Here is a 25,458-nt window from a genome sequence, read left to right as displayed (position 1 = left end):
CAACACTGGCTAAGTCCTTGCTGGAGTGTGATGTGATTTGTGTCTTGTGCAGGTGCGATGGATCCCGTACAAACCAGTAGGGTGTCAGAATGGTATATGTTTGTTTTTTATGATGACTTTTTTTTAATGACAGCTGCAAAATAGGCAACACTGAAGAAGACATGCAGAGAAACACAACATTGACATTAACACTAGATGCTGGACAGAGTAAACACAAGGTTTAATTAACAAACCAAACCAAAACTAATTAACAAACAAACCAAACACGGTTATTAATCCAACACCGGTTGAACTGAATTAATTAAATGGGGACTTGGGAAGAGGAAAACCAAATATGGGCATAAGGGAACATGAGGGGGAGCACAAAGATAGAAAACACACACAGTCCTTAGGCATGACAGATATGATTAGTTATGATCTTTCCAGTCTCAGCTTCACATCCAAGCAGTTGAGCGATTTATCAAGGACATTAAGTTCCTCAACAGTTGAGGACTGGGCAGGAATCTTTGAGACAGTATGCCTTTATGCACCCCCCACACTTTTCTTTAATGAGCGGATGTCTTCACGGATTTCAACAAGCATCTCCATTACTTTTCTCTGGAATTCCAATGTCCTAGTGAGGTAACCGTTGAAATTCTCCGGAGCCATGGCGGACACAATTAATTAAGTGGTATCGACTAGGGATTTAGATTTAGATTCCTAAATAAATATTGAGTGTGCCTGACTCTGGGCCACATGCTAATACGTATTGTGTTCATTAACATTGTGTGTATGGGCAGACTAGATTAAGTTTAACCGCGAACCGCTGTTATGCACGTGCTAGGGAGTGTGTGTGTGTGTGCGTGTGTGTGTTAGGGGTGTTTCTGCTGGTCAAACGGGGCACATTGACAAACTTTTCCATCCTTTGCAATTTTTCAGGTCCTTAATGAAAGGTGTTTTGTGTTCCTGCCAAGGTGCTTTTCTCATAATAGGTATTAAGTCATATGGTATGTTACTTGTAAAACTCTTCTAAATTGTATTATTTGTGAGTCAAGTTTTTCCTTTAACTAAAATCACCATTTAGTTTTTTTGGTGGTGTGTGTGTGCTTGTTGCAGATATTGAATGTGGCAGTGAAAACACACACGGTTCAAAGACCTCAACTAGATGTCAGTTACTAAAACATTATAGGTTAAAACGTCCTCAATATCCTTGCCCATACACTTTGATTGCACTTCGATCACACCTCTGTAGAGTCCAGAACAGAGACTCATCTCCGCGTACATCATCGGCTACATTCAGATGAAAAAGAAAGGAAATTCAGGGAAAAAATACTCCAAAGACAAGTTCCAAGTGGTTGAAGCAGTGGAGTATGTTTTGAATAATGACCAGAAACATACTACCAATATATGCACCAATACTGCAGTCATTGCAGCAGCTCCTTAGTGTGACCAGTTATTCGTTGACCATAAGGTACAAATTACTATTTCTAACAATTAAACTAGAAGAAAATATGACTACGCCACCCCCAACTTTAACAACTTGGGAGAAAAGACCACCCGCTCAAGCCATTCAAATGAATGAATTTGAAGCCAGAGTACAAAAGGAGTTTACAATTTATTCAAAACAGCTATAGCAAAATATAAGCTCCATACAAACAAAGACTGCCAACAACCCCCTCTACTGGTTCAGAATATTACAACACCAAAATGAGGCATAAAGAATCAAATCAAAATCAAATAAATAATAAATCACATCAATCTTAAACCCATAAGAAATATAATTACATGTTAAAGGCACAGTACTGTCTGTAGTTGGGTTGATGCCCTGCCAGAGAAGTACCCACATGACTACTTCGTTTGGCCACTCCCACTAGTTACATTTAAAAGATATCCTTATATCAAAAGTAGGTGTTGTTAAACCGCTGTTGTTACTAACCCTTAAAGGTACAATTATCACTAGCATGAGCACCTAACACTAACTTCACTTGTGCATATGTGTCTTTATAATGACTTGTTTCAGTGCATGCATGAACCTCTTGTCACTGGCTGAAAGATCTGAAAGTCTATTGTAAAGGTATAATGAACTGGTGCACACTGTATAGCATGAATTTGGTGGCGTTTGATCACAGTTCAATTTTGTTGATATTTAGTCTGAAATGTGGAAAGAATAGCAGATGGTATTCAACACATTTGACACTACCTGACCACAGTAAATGCACAAGATAACATCTCAGAGCAAATATCAACAAAATAAACATTCAAAGTCTCATTCAAGCATCATGGCAAAGCAGTTGTATTGAATTGCTGTAATTACAGTGAGTCTGAAACAAACACTGCTAACAAAAGCAATGTAAGCTATTAATGTGGGCACATCTTTTCCACTTGGTGGATGACTTCTGTCTTGGGTGCATGGCTTATTCACAGGTTATCCATTCATTTTCTGAACTGTTTAAAATCTCCAATTAACCTAACTGCATGTCTCTAGAAATAAGAGATGTCAAGTCCTAATTTTACTTAAAAATGTTACAACACACACGGTATTTAGGAGGGTTTATTCTGGGGAGACAATTTGCTTTTGTGAGTACGGCCCATGTTTGCTTTGATTTGTTTAAGGTTCTTATCAAACAAGTTGCTGACTTTCCAATGTTCATCCTTGTATACACACAATTGCTTAATTCATGTTATTTTTTAAATATTTTTTTTAGGTTGAAGTATTTGCATGATGGCTCCACCAGTGAAAATGTGGATTGTTTTTGGCGATGACAATGTTGAGAAGCTGCCCATATAATCGGGCATTCCGAATTCTGCGGAGGATCTCTCAAATGAGATCAAACGTCAGGTTGATATTGAGGGGGACATTAGACTCCAGTACATGGACAGCGACTTTGACAATAACTTTGTTAATCTCAATCAAATTAGTGATATACAAGACGAGAGTACAGTGAAAGTAATCTCATTGTCAGATGCTTCAGATGTCAGTCAAGGCTGTTTGAACCAGAGATGTGAAGACACATCTTTGTCCTCTGACACAATAATACTCTCCTCCCCTGACTCAGTGACTGCTCGATCACAGTGGTCATAAACCAATAACATCTGCAAATGCACCCTATATGAATATAAGATTTATTGTATGGTACACTGTAAAATTTTTCCAGGATTTCACAAGATATAACTGTAATATTTCACAGTTAATTACATTATTAGCACTTCACAGGCTTTAACTGTGATAATTCAAAATATAATACCGTATTTAGACTTTTACTGTGAAAATAATGCAGGCGCGGGGCTTTTACAAGAAACTACTGTAAAATGCCGTCTTTTTTGAGTGGCAACTGCGGCAGCGTCATCAGAGCGTCATCAGAGCTCTCTGATCTACGTGGTCTCATTCAGTGGATTCAGACAGCGGTAAGTGTTTAAATGTCAAACTTTATCAATTTGATGTTTTTTTATATGATAGTGCATGTAATTTAAAAGTATGAACCAAATTAGCGTTAGTTGTAGGTTCTGTTGTCATGTTTTTGTAACTTAGCTGGAGCAGACTCGCGTCGACGTTTAAGCGCGCAAATTTGAATGAAAAGACGTTGGTTGTAGTGTTAATTATACCGTATTAAGTTAACTGTGAGATGTCTGATTAGATACACCGTCGAACATTTAACTTTAGCTTTACTTAAAGCTTATCTTAGTTACTCTAACAGCGTTCTCTCTTTTACCACAGCATTTTCTACATTGACCGACAATAAATAAAGTTATAAGGTAAGATGTGGCCTTAATGTGGGTATTATGACAGTTATTATTAACTAGATAAATTATGGTGTTTGTGGATTTGGGCAAAGGTGGATTAAATTAATCTCAAATTAGTAACTTTATAATTTTCTTCCCTGCTATGTGTGTGAAACGGAGCAACCGTTGTCTTTCTCGTCAACAGAAAAATGAAGTGCACATGTTCATGTATTTTTTTTAATTATCTTGTCTCTGGAATTTTCCACTGCCAAAATAAATGTTTTGCGCGGCAGTTTTCCCGCTTATCTGTGTTTTGCCAGTACATTAATGTTGGTTATAACTAGACAGTCCAAAGTAATTGCAGTGATTTGTATCTGTAGGATATACGTTTGTAATTATTGTCTTTTAATCGTCATCTGGTAATGGTGTTTGTATATACAACTTAAATACAAACCGTATAGTTTAGTTTCCAGTAGCCTACAGGGTGGTGATGTAGCTTTCTAGCTACACTACACGCTGTTCATTTCCAGTGTTGGTGAATGGTCACGTGATCCGCGTTTTCAGTCGTTTTAATGTGGACGGAGATCAATTCTAATACGCAGCTAAAACGCTGGTGTGGACGGAGATAGTATTCGTTTTAATTCTCCGTTTCTAAACGAAAACGCAGTAGTGTGGACGGGGCCTTAATTTGTGTGTCTGTGCCGGAGACCAGACCAGATTAGACCAGAGACAAAGCTTTAAAAAAGTCAGAAAAAACTAGAAAACTGGGTGCTTTATTGTGAAAAAGATATAAGAAATGAAATGTTTATCACATCATCTGTGAACGGGTAATAATTCTAGGAGGAAGAGTACAAATAGAAACAGCCATAGGGAGATGGACAGGCAACAGGCTCTTACTCCATCCTCTGCAAACGGAACATGTAAATTATGTAAATTGTTGTGTGCGAATGCTTTGCCTAGGTAAATCACACACCTCTACTTTGGTGAAGGTCTATTCTTGACTGTGTTTGTGATGGAAATGTTTTTCAGTTTAGTTCCATGCATTTTTTTTTTCTGAATTACAGTACTTACACCTGAATTACACCTTTGTTTAAACTGAGCTAACTTTAGTTTGACTCTGTACTGCAAAAGCAGTGACACACTGAAGGTGGTGACTGGGAACTGACACCTTTTTCATCACACGAATTAAACTAACAGGTTTCTTCTGTCTTTTTGTTTGTAGGTGCTTCTTGGGCATCAACCCAGAGACGGGCACAAAATCTAAGAGGCAGAGAGGTCACATGAACCAGCAAGTCTGCACTCTTATCAGGAAGCTCATTGACTTCGAATGGATGTCAATCTAATGTAAGCTGTGTTCCAATTTAAGAACGGACTAATGAAACACAGTATCTGTGTTAAAGGAACATGCTGACTTTTTGTGACTTTATCTTATTCCCCGTATCCCCCAGAGTTAGATAAGTCTATACATACCCTTCTCATCTCCGTGCTTGCCGTAAGTCTGTCTGAGGCACCCACCGCTAGCCTAGCTTAGCACAAAGACTGGAGGTAAACGGCTCCAGCTAGCATACTGCTCCCAATAAGTGACAAAATAACGCCAACATTTTCCTATTTACATGTTGTGGTTTGTATAGTCACAGTGACTAACCATCTTCTAACCGTATACACACTGGGAACTATATTCTCAGAAGGCGAAGCACTGCTACTTGGGGAGTGATTTTCTCACAGCACCTGAGAAGCCCTGTGGTGAGGAGCAGAGAGTTTGCTCAGAATTGGAGTAAATCACTCCAAAGAAGTAGCAGTGCTTCGCCTTCTGAGAATATAGTTCCCAGTATGTATACAGTTAGAAGATGGTTGTGTCTCATATGACCTTGTTATTTGTACACACTGTGACTATAATAAGCTAAAGTCCCAAAAAGTCGGCGTGTTCCTTTAAGCTAGATGTAGTTATGCAGTAAGAAGTTTACTGAAGCTATTAAAGGGTTAGTTCACCCAAAATTGAAAAATCTGTCATTAATTACATCCCCTCACGATGTTCCAAACACAAGAATTTTGTTCTACACAAATTAAGAAAATTTTAAGCAATCTGAGAGTTTTCTGATCCCACCTATAGACTACTATGTTATAACCATTTTCAAGTCCGAGAAAGGTAGTAAAACCATCGTTAAAATAGTCCATGTGACTACAGTGGTTCAACCTCAATGTTATGATGCGACGAGAATACTTTTTGTGCGCAATGCAATCACATGCATGATCGAGAATACATCACGTGAACAGCATCGGATACTGGCACAGAAAGGAAAAATGTTGAATAAAGTCGGTATTCTATTTTGTTTTGTTTTGTTTCTGCGCAGTAAAAGTATTCTCGTCGCTTCATAACATTAAGGTTTAACCACTGTATACATATGGACTATTTTAACAATCTTTCCGGGCCTTGAAAGTAAAATAATTGCTGTCCATGGAGGATACAGAAAGCTCTCGGATTTCTTAAAATATCTTAATTTGTGTTCCAAAGATTTTTGGGGTGAACTATCCCTTTAATGTGTTCTATAGTGTCTCCTGATTCAATGTAGAGTTTAGACAGACTGCAAAATAAATGTGTAAAATTAATTGTTTTTACGTTTATTTGATTTTAACATGCCTTGACGTCTAAAAAATGTCAAATTTACAGTACTTTACAATAGTTTTAAGTGTAAATTTACCCGTAAACCCCGTAAGACCTTTGTTCATCTTCGGAACACAAATTAAAATATTTTTGATTAAATCTGAGAGCTGTCTCACTCCTCCATAGGCTTCTAAGGGATTGAAACTTGCTGGCCCAGAAAATGTATTAAAAACATCATTAATATAGTCCAAGTGACTACAGTGGCTCAATCTTACGTTTACCAAGCAACGAGAATACTTTTTGTGCGCAAAACCCCCCCAAAAATAATGACTTTATTCCACTATTCATTTCCTTCTCTCTGAGCCTCGGGTGAATTCATGTAGTATAACAGCGTAGCGCTTCTGTGTTATACGTCACATGCATCACACGCATGACCAGCGTCGGCCAATAGTGAGCCTACGTGTGACGTATAACACAGAAGCGCTACGCTGTTATACTACATGAAAAAACTCAAGGCCCACCGAGAAGGAAATGAATTGGGGAATAAAGTTGTTTTTTGTTTTTTTTTTACGCACAAAGTATTCTCGTCGCTTTATAAACTTAAGATTGAGCTACTAGAGTCACTTGGACTATATTAAAGATGTCTTCAATACATTTTTCTGGGCCAGCAAGTTTCAAACCCTTAGAAGCCGATGGAGGAGTGATCCAGCTCTCAGATTTCATCAAAAATATCTTAATTTGTGCTCTTTAATTACTGACAGAATTTTCATTTTTGGGTGAACTAACCTTTTAACCTCAATCATGTTACTTTCAGTCCTGTTACTCACGTTAAAAATAATAGGACTGGGTAAAAGTAACAGGAGTGATTAGAGTCCTGGTTTGTTGATTTAATATTAATTGAGAGTACTATTCACATTTTTTTTAATAGTTGAAATTACTTAAATTGTAGACATTTTAGGATTAGTGTTACAATGCGAGCACCATACTTACAGGGAGTCAGTCCACCACAGAGTAACTTAAACTTTTTGTCTTTCTTATCTTTTGTATATAGTGGATAGAACCCACACTATGCAGGTGCCAGCTGCGAGGGAAGGAGCGAGACACCTGCGACCCTCTCTATTCCCACCTTTTTGTCTTTTCTTACATCTCTCTCCCTCACTCTCTCTTCTCTGTCTCCTTCTTTCTCTTTTGACACACATTCCTGTTACCCAGTGTCAATCCCTGTTGCCCAGTGTTTTATTCATGTAATTAAATTGTATTTTACTTCTAAAAAATAAAAGTTATGTCACTGTTTTTATCAGTTTTGTTTGGTCCATCATTTATGCTAAATCACAGTAATAGATAGACATTCACAGTTATGTACAGTAATTCTACAGCTGCTTACTGCTAAATTACAGTAATAGATAGACTAATTTCACAGTTAAATACATTAATTCTACATCTGCTTGCTGCTAAATTACAGTAATAGATAGATACTAATTTCACAGTTAAATACATGAATTCTACAGCTGCTTACTGTTAAATTACAGTAATACATAGACACCAACTGTAATTTCACAGTTAAATACATTAATTCTACAGCAGCTTACCGCTAAATCACAGTAATGCGATGTCAGAATTACTGTGAAGTCACAGTATACAGCTGTCATTTCACAATAATTTGCTGTAAAAATGTTACAGTAACTTACTGTGAAAGTCATGCAATTATTAACCTGCAATTTATTGTAAATTTACAGTCAAATAATTAACAGTGTATTTCACAAAGCTTCCCTTTTCACTCTTTTTCTCTACTTGAGACTAGGCCTGTTGCAATGGTCAATATATCAAGTTGTCGCACATTTTTTGTGCTGCGATATTGCCATTGATCATTTTCTAAAATCCTAAATATATTATAATTTTTAGATAATGAATGCCAGTGTGCTGCCTCTGTCATCTCCTCTGCTCTCTGTGGCGGAGGTTGGGCTGGGGCTCAGGCGCGGATACACACACACAGAGCGGAAAGTGTCTGGTAATGCAAGCCGCAAGCTTTCTTGTAACGCGATAAAAACGCGTTAACTTGCCCAGCCCTAGTTTATTTATATCGTAATTCCCTCTGAATGTGTAGGAAAACTTTATCTAGCATTAAGTAGCAGCTAAAAGTCAAACTTCACTGCACTAGCTAGCAGCCTGCAAACTAAGTTAAAGCATTGAATGTTAGAATACCACAGGCGTCATCGCGCCATTAAATATGAAAAGCTATTTTCTGGACTGAAGACTCAGGGTGTTTGTTTGCAGATGTGTGTGTTCAGTAGAGCTAATGTTATATTTTTGGCCAACCAGTGTGGGAAATATAGTGTGACAGTCTAGATTTAAGTAACTATAACACAAGAACAAGCTTTGACTTATTTATTTTTCTCTGTGATTAAAGAGCTGTTTAAAGACTTTTTTCTCTTAAAGATAACAGACTTTTTGTTTGTATCAATTACCTCATCTTCACAGTTCACATATTTTTAGACGTTTAACCTTTTCAGTGGTGAGTTTAAAATATTCCAGCGGTCCTGCCAGAGTGAGTTTCTTTAGACGACCGTTATTTTAGAACGTTCCCCTTACTGTTTCCATGGCGATGCGTCAGGCTTGTCACGTGACACACCACGCATACAATAATACCAAATGGCAGATGGATCGCTTTTATTTCGTTTTTCCTCTTAATTAAAATATTCACAAACTTGCATACCATGTCATGAACATGCATAGTTGTGATAATATGACGAGCATTGCACGTCTCTCTCTGGCTCAGCTCCAGCCAACGCGCGAAAACGCGGTTTGAATTTGACAGTCATGTGACGTCATCGAACGTTCTAAATCATTCTCAGTGGGACCTTACCGCTCAAAAGGTTAAAGAGGCAGAGGCAGAGTAAATTGCATTCCCCAAATTCTTGAGATGTAACATGTGTTAATTGTGTTATTACAAGTGAGTGGTAAAGTGGTAGTTATGTAAAAATAAACCTTTGTAGATCCTATAAATATGTCTATTTATTAGGCACATTGTTGGCACCTTTCTTTTTGACATTTTAATGGAGTCTAAGCTCATTTAAGTGGTTCCAGAGCCCCACGAACACCTGTATTTTGCACACTGATTCTAAGCCAATTTGACAATGATCCTGCTTGAGATTTTGATTGATCGAGTGATTGAATTACATTTTCCCAGGGTAAGGATTATTACTAGTTATGAAGAGAAGCAGAGATTTTTTGTCACTCCAGTTATACAATTACAACTTTGTAAAACATCACTAAACAAGAATAATAGTTTAAACAGTTGTAAAAGACAGAAGAACAATAATAAAATGTTCACTATACACAAATACACACACAGAAACGTGTGTGTCTATGTATGTACATATGTATGATGGTGTGAGTGTAAAAAATATATATAGTTATACATGTGTGTGTGTGTGTGTGTGTGTCAGAACCTCCAGCCTATTGATGTCTCAGATGTCTCAGATATCTGTGTATTCCCACAGCTGACCAGCCACACCCAGAGGAGGATCCAGCAGTCTCTGGACCTCCACCTGCTAAGCATGGTATGTCAAGTTCTGTTATGTCCCGATATGTCATTCATGAACAGTTACCTGAAGTTGTGATGTACTCTCATACTAAATTTAATTTAAAAAGGACGGTCCAATTTTGCCCAAAGTGAATGCTATTAATTTGCTAATACAGCCCCCCGGTGCAGGGGTCGCGAGATGATTTCTATAGGCCAGGGTCCCCGCGGGTCCTTAAAAAGTCTTGAAATGTCTTAAATACAATTTTCGATTTTTAAGGTCTGAAAATGTCTTGAATCCTGGAATTTTCCATATGAATGTCTTAAATTTCATGTGGGGTCTTAAATTTCATGTCCGACTCGTCATTTTTATTTATTTTTTCAACCGCAATTTGACCAGCACAACATTTGGGGGCAGCACTTCGTGGGTGCAACCTGCATCATACCATATGTCACATACGAGTAAGTGATTGATGAACGCGTAGCGCTGATGGTTCGCCACCACGGCATTTTGTGAAATCGCAAACATGGGCAAAGACGATAAAGCTGTGGACAAGACCACGATTGTCAGGTCTCGCTATCTTGGTTCTCAGTTTTTGAGCACCTCAATGGCAGAAGACTTGCTGGAGCACTTTAAGGTAAGACTCTAAAAGTAACATTTAAAATGATTTGAATATGTTAAAATGTGTTTTTGTTTCCTAATGAATATTTGGGACAAAAATATCGATGCGTCCCAATTCTTGGATTGATTTAATTTTTTTTTCCGAATGCGTTGCAAACTGATTATGAGCTTCGTTTTTGCAGATGGCGCTCTAGGCTAGTTTTTAACCGAGCACTCAAATGCTCACGACGAAGAGCGCTCGTGCGTTCTGCTGAGTCTGAGAATGTAATTGATATATTGCTTTTATGACGCAAGATTAATGTAAACGCCCCACTGCAAACACCCTTGTACTTCGCTTCAACCTTTTCGAACTTTATTAATTATTATTTTATAGTAGGTTCAAGTGGTGTGTGTAAGGCATCTAAAACACGCATTGGCATCTGCTGTTAAAAACTAAACTAAGAATCGATTCGAGAGAGAATCGCAATGCATTCAGAAAAATTGGAATCGATCCAGAATAATTTCTCGATTCAAAATGCATCGATATATTGTCCCATCCAATCAGTTAAAAAAATGTTGTGGGTGGGTGACATCTAGGCATAGGACTACTGCATTATGGATGGAAGGCAGTGCTGTAAATAACTTTATTATATAAAGCATTCAATATGCATTATGCTTCTTGCATATTTTTTATGTGAAAAGTAAAATTTAATTAAATTAAATAATGTAGCCCAGTTCATAATTAGACTCCAAATATCTGTTTTGTGCTTCTCAATTTTAGGTTAACAACGTTGACACTGAACCCTATCACATAGGCCCAATTCGTGAGCATTCACTATTATGGCTTAACTTGTTTCTCAAACATTTTTTTCTTTCAAATCAAGGACCACTTAGCCAATAAAAAAAAGAAAAGAAAAACTTGACATATTTGGCTTAATGATCATCCCTTATGCATGTACAAATGCAGGCCATTTTAGTCTTCTGAAACCATGGCTAACTTCACCTGCTAATAATGTGCATGATTAGAAAACAATTCATGTGAAGTGAATTGGAAATGTACAGCGGTGTCACAGCCCATGTCAGTCATTTTTGGTTGATGACTTTTGCTCACAGACCTCTTTGGTAATCTGGCATACGTCCAGTGGTCCCCAGACCACAGTTTGAGAATCACTACTTTAGACAAACCATCTAATCTGAGTGAACATGAATGAAAATGTTATCATTCTTGAGGTGGACTTTGTTTTGATTTTATTTTTTTATAATTTCAGGAGGGCACCAAGGAACTTAATTTAATGAACATGCTTTCTGTGTCAATGGATGGACCCACAGTAAATTGGAAAGTCATGGATCTCCTACAACTGGAACATGCAATAAATTTCTGATCCTGATCTTTCCTACAATTGTCTGTCATTCATTAGGTTTATGCATAGATTATTGAATGTGCTTGCATTTATCTGTGTCTGAAATGACATAGAAAACACTAATCAGACCCTGAACAACATTTTCTTGGGGGAGAACCCCCAAACCCAGCTCAAAACTATTAGGCAGCAACATTTAACCATAATTTAGATCAAGTATGATGAAATGGGCTTTTGTAATGTCCTGGGGCTGTCTTCCATGTCTTTTTCAAACTGCTATGAGGGGCCAGAATTTAGAAATTACCTGAAGTACCTTAAAGGCTGATAGTTTAAACATAGTCAACCATGTCAGGGTTGTACGGTCAATCAGCACTTGGTATAAAAGTTTTTGTGACCCTTTGACCTGTCTTGAGCGTGGCTGTGGTGAGTTGTGCCACACTAATGCTTCGCCACATCAATCTGTGTTGTCGGACTGAACATTTTCCTGTATTTTTGTTTAGATAAAGTCTTAAATTTTCCCTTTAGAGGACTTAAAAAGGTCTTAAAAGTCATTAAATTTGCTGTTAAAAAATGTGAAGATACCCTGTAGGCCCTATATTCTTTTGTTGCAATAATTTTAACCCTTTCGCACGTACAATCAAACTGGTGTGATCATTCTAGGCTGGTCCCTGGAGTGGACGACCACACCGGTCAGTGCATGACGTGAAATTCAAATGTGCTCTCTCACATTGGCTGGCGCTGAGCCAGAGACAGGTGCACTCAGAGCTGTCATCACAACTTTTCAGTGTTTTCAACAACATAATGTTTATTTTAGGTTTCAGACATATAGACGGTGGGCCGAGGGTCCGTATCTGCTTTACTTTTCGAAATGAATGATCCCCATGGAGGGAGAACCTGGATTTGTAAAGTTGGGACGGTTGTTTTATTCTCAACGATATGAAAAGTGTTGCCACTCCCATTTATTGCACATTTTCCCCGAAATCATAATGCACGATCCATAAATATGCAGGCAAACGCGGTTGCCTACTATATTAGTTGAGCCAATAGCGCGGCAAGATACTGACATGGGATTATTACTATCCAATCAGATGTAGTTTATTTAGAACAGCTGTTACACGAATGATTCCGCTATCAGACACAAGCACCAGCGGTGCACTGATCGTCAAGGACATTCTTTGTGTGATTGTAAGTATTCATTTAATTAGAATATATTTATATAAAATGTTTGTTTTGTACACTGTGTTGTTCAACGCGTGTAAGCGTCTCGTTAGTGTCGTTTTAAGTAGGGTAACGTTTCACCTGGCGAACTAGCAGTAGCCAGAGCCGTTGAGAATATCATATTTAACGGTTCTGGCAGTAACTAGCATCATGCGATTACATATTTGATTTGGTGTAAACATTACATTCTAACGGTGACACTTCGTGACACTTCGTCCAACTCGCATAGACTACAGCTCCACTGTATGTTGGTGGATAATTACCTTAGACTCAAGGCGAACATGAACCTGTTGATGTTTAAGACATATATTTAATTACCAGTTACATCTGACATAAGGTTATAGAGTCAGTATCCTAATATTCGAATCAATATTCAAACCGGAGGGCTAAGAACTCTGACGTTAGTTAGAACTGTATGTATTAGAAAAATAAGATTATCACTATCAAAGAACATAAACTGCATTTATTTTTAATTTTAAAACAAACAAGATAAGTATAACTATCAAAAAACATAGACTATCAAACAAAGCAGAGTTATAATGTACGTAAACCTGTCATACAGATTTACTTCTGCAAGAGTAGCAAACACACATCTCCCCACATGTGTACATGCATACACACATGTGCTCTAGTAATCTCCAAGTGACTTATTGTCACAGTTTGCACACTGACAGAGGTTTGTACATGGCAGCTCATGCAGTTTACCTGTGCATCTACCTTTAACACAATTAGTTTTTTACATGAGCAGTGCACAAGTTCCAGTATGGCCTCTGGAGCTGGCGGAAGAGTCATCCAGTCTACTCCGTAGGAAATCTCCTACCATCTTCCAGCCATGATTTACAGGCGGAGGAATGTCTGGCATGCACTCAAGACACCTCCTGTGTACTGCAGCCTGATAGCTTGCCCGCTGGATGTGTTTATGCAAGGAGTCTTTGTTTGGAGGCAAGTCTCTCTCAGAACATTTACCTGATTTGAACAGGTTGGCCCTTGCAATATTGACATCTTGGCAGTCCTTCTGATCATATAGATCACACGTGTAAGCTTCCAGAGCCTCAAATAGTTCTGGTGATGGGGTGAAACTTGTTCCTAGTTCTCTAAACATGGTGATGTATTCTGTTTTTGAACTTAGTTTTTTGTATGCAACCTTTTTTCATTTTCCAACCTTATGCAGAGCGCTCACTGTGTCACATCCAGAAAAGGCATGCAGACCTACAAGGGCATCACATTTGTCTTCGCCAAGATGGGCATGTAGCTTGGTAATGTCAGTAATGTGTGTGTCTCTCCCCTTGGCTGTATGGAAATGGAGGTGGCCATCAATGTGGCTGCAGAAAGCTAGAGCCAGCACAAAGACATTGGTGTCTGGGCTCTTGATTACCAGGTCATGGCTGTGTTTGGCTGCATGGGCTGCACGCAGAATCATTCTGGTGTCTGCCTCCTCTTGACTTGTCTCTAGGTCTTTGAGTTCCAGGTTGGTCATTTCAGCCCAATATGCCGTCAAATACCTTGCATAATTTACTTTGTCACAGGCAAAAAACCAGGGCAGCATACTTTGCACAGTGGACAAATGGAGAGCCCAGTTCCCCTCTCTTGTTGCCCTGATGAAAAGAAGCAAATCTTCCATCATGTCAAGGTATGTGCTCCAAAATGCAAATGTGTGGTTACAGTTGTTTTTCACCACAAATTCTTCATAACCTTGCAGTAACTGCTGAAATGTGTCTGATGTTAGCATGCCCTTGAACTCTTCAGAGGGAAAACACTCCTGCAGATCTGTTGCCACTTGTAAAGCAGCTGCATTTTGTTCTTGTGTGAGTGTGTCCAAGTTTGCCCACCACCGCAGTTTCTGGAGTGCTTCCATCAGGAGTTTGTGAGCCCGTATGCTCCTGTTGTAGTGATGGCCGGAGATCACTCCATCGATTGAGCTCAATCAAGATGTCCTCAAAGCCTGCATCACCATACAACTTTCCTATGCATGACAGATACGCCATTGCTGTGTGGAACTCTCCCATCCTCACTACGATTCTCTCAGAGTAAGAATCTGTTTGCCAACGGATCTCTTGGGCCTTGGCGTATATGGCTTGATCCATAACTAAAACAACTTCTTTTTGTTTCAAGCTGTCAGCAATGGCAATGGAGCGGCTCAGGATGGTGTGGACAGTGTTGAGATCAGTCGGACTGGCGTCAATCACTGGGAGGTAGCCAATATGTGTAGATGGTGGTAGTACTGTGTCTTCCTTCAACATTATATTATACCCTGTCCATCCAGGAAGGATTTTGTGCTGGGCCTCAGGTACTTTCAGTAAAAAGAATGCAGCATCAATTCCTCTACCGGTAGTTTGGGCATATCTGTATTGGTCCTGATGGAGATCAATCTTCAATGCAAAGTTCTGTGGACCAGACCGCTTTCCTCTTGTGTATGTTGAAAGATTCAGTGGAGGAGGATGAACCGACCGCTCTCGTGTTCTCTGTCTGGGTAATGTGTCTGGTAAGGATGCTGTATAACTATTTATGGCCCTCTGAATTATTATACCAGTGGTGTTATGTGTTGTCCCTTTACCTGAAAGAGTCTCCTCTCCAAAATCATTATTGTCCCAGACAAGAGTCACAGGCACTTCATCACTGATTTTTTCAGGGATGTATATTTCTCCCCTCTCCATTTGTAGATGAGCAAGGGCAGTATCATGCTCAAGGACCTGGGAATTAGCTTTGACAGTCGAAGTACTTTGCGTTGTTTTAACAGCCTCTCCTCAATGACTGTTTTGCAGAAGTGCTTGTATCCATTTTCATATATGTTTGTTTCTGTTCTCTCAATTTTGTGTGTGGTCAGATACCGGGTATAATCTCGATAGCATGTGAAGTGATACCGTGCTTCACTAGCCACCAAGTCCCTGTCTTGGATATGGAGAAGGAGAGACTCGTCCCTTTTTTCTTCAGCGGCGAGTAGCAATTTCCCGGCATGGAGTGCTTCACACTGTGTTAGATTTTATTTTACCCTTTTCCTGCTGTGTGACTGAACCTTGTACTTCTCATGTTTGCATATAATGCATTGTACTGGAAGCAGATGTGGGGCCCGCTTGGACGTGCAGGAATCACGGGTGTAAGATCTCAGAGCCCGTGTTTTAACTGGAGTTGCTTCACCATCCTCTGTCTCTACCACTAAAAGGGCAAAACAATAGATTTAGGTTCTGCACCCTTCCCCACATCACCTATTAAAGAAAAATGGTTTGTAACTTTCAGCAGGGTATATTGGTTCCACCTGTTCCCTTAACACGGGTAATAAACCTGTTTCACAGCTTTCAGGTGTCCGTCCTTGTTGATGTTAATGAGGCCATAATAGGAAGGGTTAATTTTTGCAGGGTGTTTTTTATTTATTTTTATTATATTAGTGATTAAATAAAAATAAAAATGGCATCATTACTCCATTCTTCAGTGTCACATGTGACATCCAGTCTATCACATGATCATTTAGAAATCATTCTAATATTCTGTTTTTTTTTTAGTGTTGCAAACAGTTCTGCTGTCTAATATATTTGATGAATAAAAGATTAAAAAGAAAAAAAATCTAATAATATAAATCTTATTTACTATCACTTTTTATCAATTTAACATATCCTTGCTGAATAAAAGTATTGATTTTATTTAAAAAAGAAAAAAAATTACTGTCCAGTAGTGTATATTGTTGTTACAAAATATTTTTATTTAAAAAAAAAAGCAGCAGCAGTTATGTTTTTTTGTTTTGTTTTACTTTTTATTCCTCAAAGTATCCTAAAAAAGTATCACATTTTCTGAAAACATATTAAGCAGAACTGTTTCCAACTTTGATAATGAATCATCATTAGAATGATTTCTAAAGGATTGTGTGATAATTATCCTAAAAATTCAGCTTTGCATCAAAAATAAATGATAATTTAAAGTATAATAAATTGAAAATCAATTCAGTCAGGACCACTTGAGTCAAAAATACCATAGACAATTCTTTAGTCAAAATTTTGTATAGCTTTGCATGATTATTTGCATGATTGTTAAAGTTACATTGGCGGTATGGCTCTGTTCTAAGTTACCCATACTTTTCATGAGCTCCATGAAAGAGTCAGGTAACAGCAGCAGCTTCTGGGGACAATCTCCCATTTAAACTGGGAGAGCAGCAAATAAAATTCCCCCCTTTACTTCAGTCTTTACGAAGGTCGCGGAGGGAACCCTGGCTCCTCTCTGGGAACAAGGTGTCCATATCCTCAACTATCTCGAAGACTGTCTGATTCTAGTTCACTCTCGAGCATTTTTTTTTATTTTTTTTATTTCATTTATTATACAGGAAAGGTTAAAAAGTAACATTGAGATACAATTTAAACGGGCCTGACTCAGTTTAAAAACTGGTTTCCAGCAGGTTCCTGTTCTGCAGAACATAGAACAAAACACAATTTACAACATAAAAAGAAAAGAAAAACAACACTTTTAAACATAAGCTAAACAAATACAGAGAACTAAAAAACAACAATACAAGCAAAACTAGGACAATATAAAAACAATTAATGAACACAAGTGTAACTGTTCAGTAAAAACAGTTTGTATGCCTTTTTGAAACCTGTAACAGATGGTATTTTTCTTATGTGATGTGGAATATCATTCCAAATTTTTGTGTATGTATAAAAAAAGGATTTCTGACCATAGTTATTTTTGTATGAAGGGACTGGTATGAGTGCCTGTGATACTGACCTAGTATGGCGTACTGGCCTCCTATTGTCTGATTGATGAATTGCGTCAAATGTTGATGTAGTAGCATTTTGAATTTGAAAATAAAATTTAATAGCATGACTATTTATATAATGCTGAAAAGTCAGTGCATTTGAGCGTTTCAACGCAATGCAATGATGGGACCATTTTGGGAGATTACTGTGGATTTTAAAAGCACGATTGTATACTTGGTTGTGCAAGTACAGGGATCTGGTGCTCAGATACCTCGCTCATCTGGGTCTTCAGGGCCAACTTGGAAAAGAGCAAACTCTCCCCTGTGCAGAGGATTATTTTTTCTCTGTACGAAAGAGCATGTGTAGTCACTGTTGAATTGCCTCAGACAATTTGAGGGCAAGAGAGCGGTTCCACTGAAATTGTTTCAGAGGCTCCTGGGGCATATGGCATTCACAGCACCAGCCATACTATTTGGGTTGCTCCATATGAGACTTCTTCAGCTTCACGACAGGATAGGCGATAAGTTCGTGGATGGCTGCTGTAGCTGTGACAGGACAAGCAGTGAGTTCCTGAGCGGCCTCCGTGGCCATAACAGGACAGGCAATGAGTTCATAGATGGGCTCCATTGCTGTGACAGGACAAGAGGAGAGTTCAAGGACGGATACTACTGACATCTTGGAAGGTTCTGCAGCAGTTTCCGCCACCTCTGGAGGTTCCACAGCAGTAACAGTCTCCTTGACAGCAACACAACAGGCTGAGAGAACATTGGGGGAGCAACAGATAGGACGAGACTAGACTCTGGAAATTCAGATGAGATGTGACGAGGCTCTGGTAGTTCAGCTGGAATGTGATGAGGCTCTGGATTATCTGTTGTGATTTAAATGTCTCAGTACACATAGCCTAGTGACTGCAGAAAAAAAAGTTATCCATGCATTCATAAATTTGCAATAGGCAATTATTTCATTTTATTGAAATGTACACATTTTTGAATATTTAAATATTATATCTAAATATTCGTTTGGATGTAATATAAAAGTCACTTTAATTATAACTAGGTAACTAGGATTTACACAAGCTCCAGTCTGGATCCAGAACACCTGAGAAGATGATGCTGACCCTCAGAGGACCCCAGATGATGCTAACCCTGAATCAACAACAGAACTAACAATTATTGCTACAAGTGTGACTGCATCATATAATTATTATTAATTATTAATAATATTAATAATGTTTATTGTCTGAAAAATCCTGTCATACGTGCACAAACTGACAGTCACCACTGTCATATAAGCCATTACTAAATATTGTAGAAACATAATTTTCTGTAAAGTTGCTTCGTAACGATTTGTATTGTAAAAAGCACTATATAAATAAACTTGAATTGAATTAATTATAATATTCGGTCCCTACATGAAGAGAGAGTCAGTCTGCTGTGTGAGGAAAGTGAGTCTCCGGCTGCGGAAAGTGGGTCTCTAGCTACGTGAGGAAAGTGAGTCGTTCGCTGCATGAGTCATTCGCTGAGGAAAGGGAGTCGTTCGCTGCGTGAGTCATTCGCTGAGGAAAGGGAGTCGTTCGCTGCGTGAGTCATTCGCTGAGGAAAGGGAGTCGTTCACTTCGTGAGTCATTCACTGTGTGAGGAAAGTGATTCGTTCACTGAGGAAAGTGAGTCGTTCGCTGCGTGAGGAAAGTGAGATGTTCGCTGCGTGAGGAAAGTGAGTCGTTCGCTGCGTGAGTCGTTCGCTGCGTGAAGAAATTGATTTCCTTCACTGAGGAAAGTGAGTCGTTCGCTGCGTGAGGAAAGTGATTCATTCGCTGAGGAAAGTGAGTTGTTCGCTGAGTGAGTAAAGTGAGTTGTTCGCTGCGTGAGGAAAGCGAGTTGTTCGCTGCGTGAGGAAAGTGAGTCGTTCGCTGCGTGAGGAAAGTGATTCATTCGCTGAGGAAAGTGAGTCGTTCGCTGAGTGAGTAAAGTGAGTTGTTCGCTGCGTGAGGAAAGCGAGTCGTTCGCTGCGTGAGGAAAGCGAGTCGTTCGCTGCGTGAGGAAAGCGAGTCGTTCGCTGCATGAGGAAAGTGATTCATTCGCTGAGGAAAGTGAGTCGTTCGCTGAGTGAGTAAAGTGAGTTGTTCGCTGCGTGAGGAAAGCGAGTCGTTCGCTGCGTGAGGAAAGCGAGTCGTTCGCTGCGTGAGGAAAGTGAGTTGTTCGCTGAGGAAAGTGAGTCGTTTGCTGCGTGAGGAAAGTGAGTCGTTCGCTGCGTGAGGAAAGCGAGTCGTTCGCTGCGTGAGGAAAGTGAGTCATTCGCTGCGTGAGGAAAGTGATTCATTCGCTGAGGAAAGTGAGTCGTTCGCTGAGTGAGTAAAGTGAGTTGTTCGCTGCGTGAGGAAAGCGAGTCGTTCGCTGCGTGAGGAAAGCGAGTCGTTCGCTGCGTGAGGAAAGTGAGTTGTTCGCTGCGTGAGGAAAGTGATTCATTCGCTGAGGAAAGTGAGTCGTTCGCTGAGTGAGTAAAGTGAGTTGTTCGCTGCGTGAGGAAAGCGAGTCGTTCGCTGCGTGAGGAAAGCGAGTCGTTCGCTGCGTGAGGAAAGTGAGTTGTTCGCTGAGGAAAGTGAGTCGTTTGCTGCGTGAGGAAAGTGAGTCGTTCGCTGCGTGAGGAAAGCGAGTCGTTCGCTGCGTGAGGAAAGCGAGTCGTTCGCTGCGTGAGGAAAGCGAGTCGTTCGCTGCGTGAGGAAAGTGAGTCGTTCGCTGAGGAAAGTGAGTCGTTTGCTGCGTGAGGAAAGTGATTTGTTCGCTGAGGAAAGTGATTCGTTTGCTGCGTGAGGTGAGTGTGTATACTGACTCACTTGATTAATTTAGAACCATGTTATCATTCAGTAAAGATTCACTGTTGTGGAGGTGCACTACATTTCCACTGAGGCTTTGATTGGAAACTATATCATTTGCGAAAATGAGTAAAACAGTTAATATTTAATCTGAAATTATTGTTTATAAATTTCTGTATGTTTAGGCGCTTGCTTAGCAAGCTAATCAACCACTTCATTAGCCTCCACTCCCACATGAGCAGGAACCCACAAACATTTTATCAAGCTTACTTTACTTACTCTTAACAAACTTGCAAGAATCTCATATGTAATGTCTTGCCTTGATGATTTTAATCCACTTGCAAGACTCTACCCACTGAAGGGCTACCATCATAGCAATTAATTCAGTTGCATAGACGGATACGTGATCAGTTATTCTTTTCCTAATGCTAATATGAAATTGTAGAATGTATACTGCAGCAGCAGTTCTACCAGAGATAGGTTCTTTAGAACCATCAGTGTATATATTTAACCATGATGAATAAATCTGATCTACTGCTGGACAATAATGTTCTTAGGGGTAGCTTTCTCATTTTTCATTTTTATTTGTATCTGAAAATCTACAATAGGCATAGGAAAAAACATGGTGGAATTCTGGATACTATCACAGTTGGACTAACATCACAATCAGCAATACCAACTACTCCTGCTTCCCTTTGCAGCAATCCACCCAAAGCTTTTAATATTTTTATTTCCATGCTCCCAGCATTCTTCAATTAAATTAATCCAATAATCCATTCTCATTGTATATCTACGAAGGTGTAAAGGAGCTTCCCCAACTTCTACCTGCATGGCAGCAATGGGTGATGTTTTAAACGCTCCGCAACATATTCTTAAAGCTTGACTCTGCATTGTTTCAATCTTTTTCAGAGTACTTTCAGTTGCAAATCCATAATAAATGCTTCCATAATCTAAACTTGGTCTGATTAATGTACAATAAATTATTTTCAAAGACAATCTACAAGCTCCCCATTCTATCCCAGATAAACATCTGAAAATACTTTTTTCCCTTTTGTTAAACATAACTTGAGTTTTAGCCACAGATAATCTAAAACTCCAATTATTTGCCCATACCTCCACTTTATCTACAGCTTTTTGTAATCTTTGGGACACACATGCAATATTACGTCCTCTTTTCCATATTGCCCCGTCTTCTGCAAATAATGCCCTTCCAATATCACCCTTAAAATTACTAAAAATATAATTGATCATAATATTAAAAAATACTGGGCTACAAACACTTCCTTGTGGAGTTCCATTATCTATTGTGTAAGTCTTAGAATACTCGACTCCTATCATTAACTTGTATTGTTCTTTCTAAAAGGAAATCCATAATCCAGTTGTATAGCTTTCCTCCAATTCCCATGCATTAAGTTTAATTAAAAGTCCCTCTTTCCAAAGCATATCATATGCTTTCTCAATATCAAATAAAAACCCCACCAAAACTTCTTTATTTGCCTGAGCTTTCCTAACATCGCCTTCTAAACTTAAAAAAGCGTCCATAGTATTCCGACCTGCCCTAAATCCACTCTGATATGGTGATATAAGACCTTTTATTTCCCATATATAATTTAGCCTACATATGATAATTGTTTCCATCAGTTTACATAAATAAGAAGTTAAAGCAATTGGCCTATAATTAATTGGATTAGATTTATCCTTTCCAGGTTTGCCAACTGGTACAATTATCCCATGCTTCCATGAAGAAGGAATCTTCCCTGCATTCCATACCTTATTGAAAAGATTTAAAATAATATTTAAAGATCTGATAAATGTTGGATCATTACATAACATATATCAGGAAATGAATGTTTAACTCCCCCTAGTGCCATCTTTAATTCATACATAGTAAACTCTGCATCTAAAGCATCACCAGAAGGACTTCTTTTCTTCGTTATATCTGGATATTTATTTTTGTTCTGATTTCTACTCTTTTTAATATCCTCTGATACATTATCATCATTATGGACTTTAACAAAAACTTTAGCCAACGTTTCAGCTTTTTCATTATCTGTCACGGCTATTCTTCCTTCATCATTTTTTAAAACAGGAAACCCATTTTCCTAATTGATCCCCATACTTCACTCACTTCAATATCATCTCCTATTGTAGTACACCAATCTCTCCAGTACTTCTTTTTAGCTCCTCTTACTATTCTTCTTACTTCAGCTATATTAAATAAAATCTTCAAATAAATTAGACTTTAAAATTTTTCTAAATGCTTTATTCCTATTATGTATTCCTATTATGTATAGCATCACTACACTGATCCGTCCACTGATCTGAAACTGCTTTCCTCTTTTTACATTGTCCCTTTTTTCCAATAATTTTTTTTTAATTAGTTTTTTTTCTTTTCCAATTTACTACTTTCCACCATTCATTCCCTCCTGTTCTCCAGCTACACGATTCATTTTCCATTTCCGGTTCACTACCAGAGCTATTGTCATTTCCTGCCATCAGTGCTCCAGTCACAGTCTCAAAGATGGTTTCCTTGGTCTTGTGGTGCTTTAAATGCTCCTTTGACTGCGGTCTAAAGGCAACAACAGAGCCAGGTACTGGCACGCTCAGATTACCTGGAAGATTTGTTCCACCTGGTTCACCACTGACTGAAGGAGGAGGAGTTTCACCACTGAGGAGCTCCCAGGCAGTTTGTCAGCAAAGTGTGTGTGTGTTTGTATATTGTATATGTTATTGTAAAACGAATTATTGTTATTGTGGTTTTTTTGTTAGTAAAGCGCATCTGACAGTCAGTTCTTCATGAACACGAATTTGTTAAGTGGCGAGTAGTGATGGAGAAACAGGACTTTTTAAAAATAAGAATCAATTGTTTCATCTAATGATTCAGTTGATTCAATATTTCATGTCAAATTCATACATGTATATTTCTTTTATAAAATGAAACAATATATTTAGTTAGAATTAGATACAACTGGAAAGTAAATTACCAATAAAATTTAAATCAGTATCAACAATTAAACGTTTCACCACAGAGGTGCACCGAAGAACACAAAAGTGGCATTTATTACAAACTGTTGAGGTTCAGTGGTGGCATAAATGCATTTAAATGTATTCAATATTATACATTAAACAATATTTGTTTATGAATATAGTAATTAATCTAGAATTATTAAATTATTTAACTGAAACTATATATTAAAAAATGAAACTAAAACCACCAGTAGGTTGCAGCAAGTCATTGTTTTCTATCACTGAATTATTCATTCATTCAATCGATTTGTTCAAATGGCTGAATCTTTCAAGAATGAAGCAAGTGATTGGCTGTACCCGAAATCACATGCTTCCCTACTATATAGGCTAGCAGGGGAAAACATTATGCAAAGAATAGGCAAAAAGTACCCAGATGACCTACTACTTCTGGTATGCTTCAGAAATATGCAAACAATGGAGACTTAACTACTATGTTTTGGCCAAAATTCTAATTTCAAAAATTTCAAATTTCAAAAAAGTTCCCCAGGTGCTGAAGTTCCTCCAGTACCCTGCGTCAATCAAGGTGACACTAGGTTCAGTACTCATGTTGCATGCTAATCTAGTGAGTTCTTGTACTGGGTTATTTGCTGAATACAGTATTGTTCAAAATAATAGCAGTACAATGTGACTAACCAGAATAATCAAGGTTTTTAGTATATTTTTTATTGCTACGTGGCAAACAAGTTACCAGTAGGTTCAGTAGATTGTCAGAAAACAAACGAGACCCAGCATTCATGATATGCACGCTCTTAAGGCTGTGCAATTGGGCAATTAGTTGAAAGGGGTGTGTTCAAAAAAAATAGCAGTGTCTACCTTTGACTGTACAAACTCAAAACTATTTTGTACAAACATTTTTTTTTCTGGGATTTAGCAATCCTGTGAATCACTAAACTAATATTTAGTTGTATGACCACAGTTTTTTAAAACTGCTTGACATCTGTGTGGCATGGAGTCAACCAACTTGTGGCACCTCTCAGCTGTTATTCCACTCCATGATTCTTTAACAACATTCCACAATTCATTCACATTTCTTGGTTTTGCTTCAGAAACAGCATTTTTGATATTACCCCACAAGTTCTCAATTGGATTAAGGTCTGGAGATTGGGCTGGCCACTCCATAACATTAATTTTGTTGGTTTGGAACCAAGACTTTGCCCGTTTACTAGTGTGTTTTGGGTCATTGTCTTGTTGAAACAACCATTTCAAGGGCATGTCCTCTTCAGCATAGGGCAACATGACCTCTTCAAGTATTTTAACATATGCAAACTGATCCATGATCCCTGGTATGCGATAAATAGGCCCAACACCATAGTAGGAGAAACATGCCCATATCATGATGCTTGCACCTCCATGCTTCACTGTCTTCACTGTGTACTGTGGCTTGAATTCAGAGTTTGGGGGTCGTCTCACAAACTGCCTGTGGCCCTTGGACCCAAAAAGAACAATTTTACTCTCATCAGTCCACAAAATGTTCCTCCATTTCTCTTTAGGCCAGTTGATGTGTTCTTTGGCAAATTGTAACCTCTTCTGCACATGCCTTTTTTTTAACAGAGGGACTTTGCGGGGGATTCTTGAAAATAGATTAGCTTCACACAGACGTCTTCTAACTGTCACAGTACTTACAGGTAACTCCAGACTGTCTTTGATCATCCTGGAGGTGATCATTGGCTGAGCCTTTGCCATTCTGGTTATTCTTCTATCCATTTTGATGGTTGTCTTCCGTTTTCTTCCATGTCTCTCTGGTTTTGCTCTCCATTTTAAGGCATTGGAGATCATTTTAGCTGAACACCCTATCATTTTTTGCACCTCTTTATAGGTTTTCCCCTCTCTAATCAACTTTTTAATCAAAGTACGCTGTTCTTCTGAACAATGTCTTGAACGACCCATTTTCCTCAGCTTTCAAATGCATGTTCAACAAGTGTTGGCTTCATCCTTAAAT

At 38.5% G+C, this 25,458-nt stretch overlaps 3 long non-coding RNA genes across 5 annotated transcripts; all 3 read left to right on the top strand.

Moving 5' to 3' along the window:
- The first annotated feature begins 3,296 nt into the window (after positions 1-3,296).
- LOC113048384 (uncharacterized) lies at positions 3,297-7,596 on the top strand. Of its 3 annotated transcripts, XR_003276470.1 has the most exons (4): positions 3,297-3,384; positions 3,695-3,732; positions 4,922-5,043; positions 7,353-7,596. It is a non-coding gene; the product is annotated as an uncharacterized LOC113048384 (long non-coding RNA). The 3 variants fall into 3 exon arrangements; XR_003276469.1 differs by lacking the exon at positions 3,297-3,384 and having other exon boundaries at positions 3,414-3,732; XR_003276468.1 differs by lacking the exons at positions 3,297-3,384; positions 3,695-3,732 and having other exon boundaries at positions 4,845-5,043.
- Positions 7,597-10,089: 2,493 nt separating this feature from the next.
- Positions 10,090-11,822, top strand: LOC113048389 (uncharacterized). The gene is made up of 2 exons (XR_003276474.1): positions 10,090-10,459; positions 11,691-11,822. It is a non-coding gene; the product is annotated as an uncharacterized LOC113048389 (long non-coding RNA).
- Positions 11,823-14,467: 2,645 nt separating this feature from the next.
- On the top strand, positions 14,468-15,694 carry LOC113048386 (uncharacterized). Its single transcript, XR_003276471.1, has 3 exons — positions 14,468-15,025; positions 15,111-15,480; positions 15,659-15,694. It is a non-coding gene; the product is annotated as an uncharacterized LOC113048386 (long non-coding RNA).
- The last annotated feature ends 9,764 nt before the right edge of the window (positions 15,695-25,458 follow it).

The sequence above is a fragment of the Carassius auratus genome, chromosome 29 (genome assembly GCF_003368295.1).
Source record: "Carassius auratus strain Wakin chromosome 29, ASM336829v1, whole genome shotgun sequence".
Lineage (NCBI taxonomy): Eukaryota > Metazoa > Chordata > Actinopteri > Cypriniformes > Cyprinidae > Carassius > Carassius auratus.
This window is presented reverse-complemented; position numbering and strand designations above follow the sequence as displayed.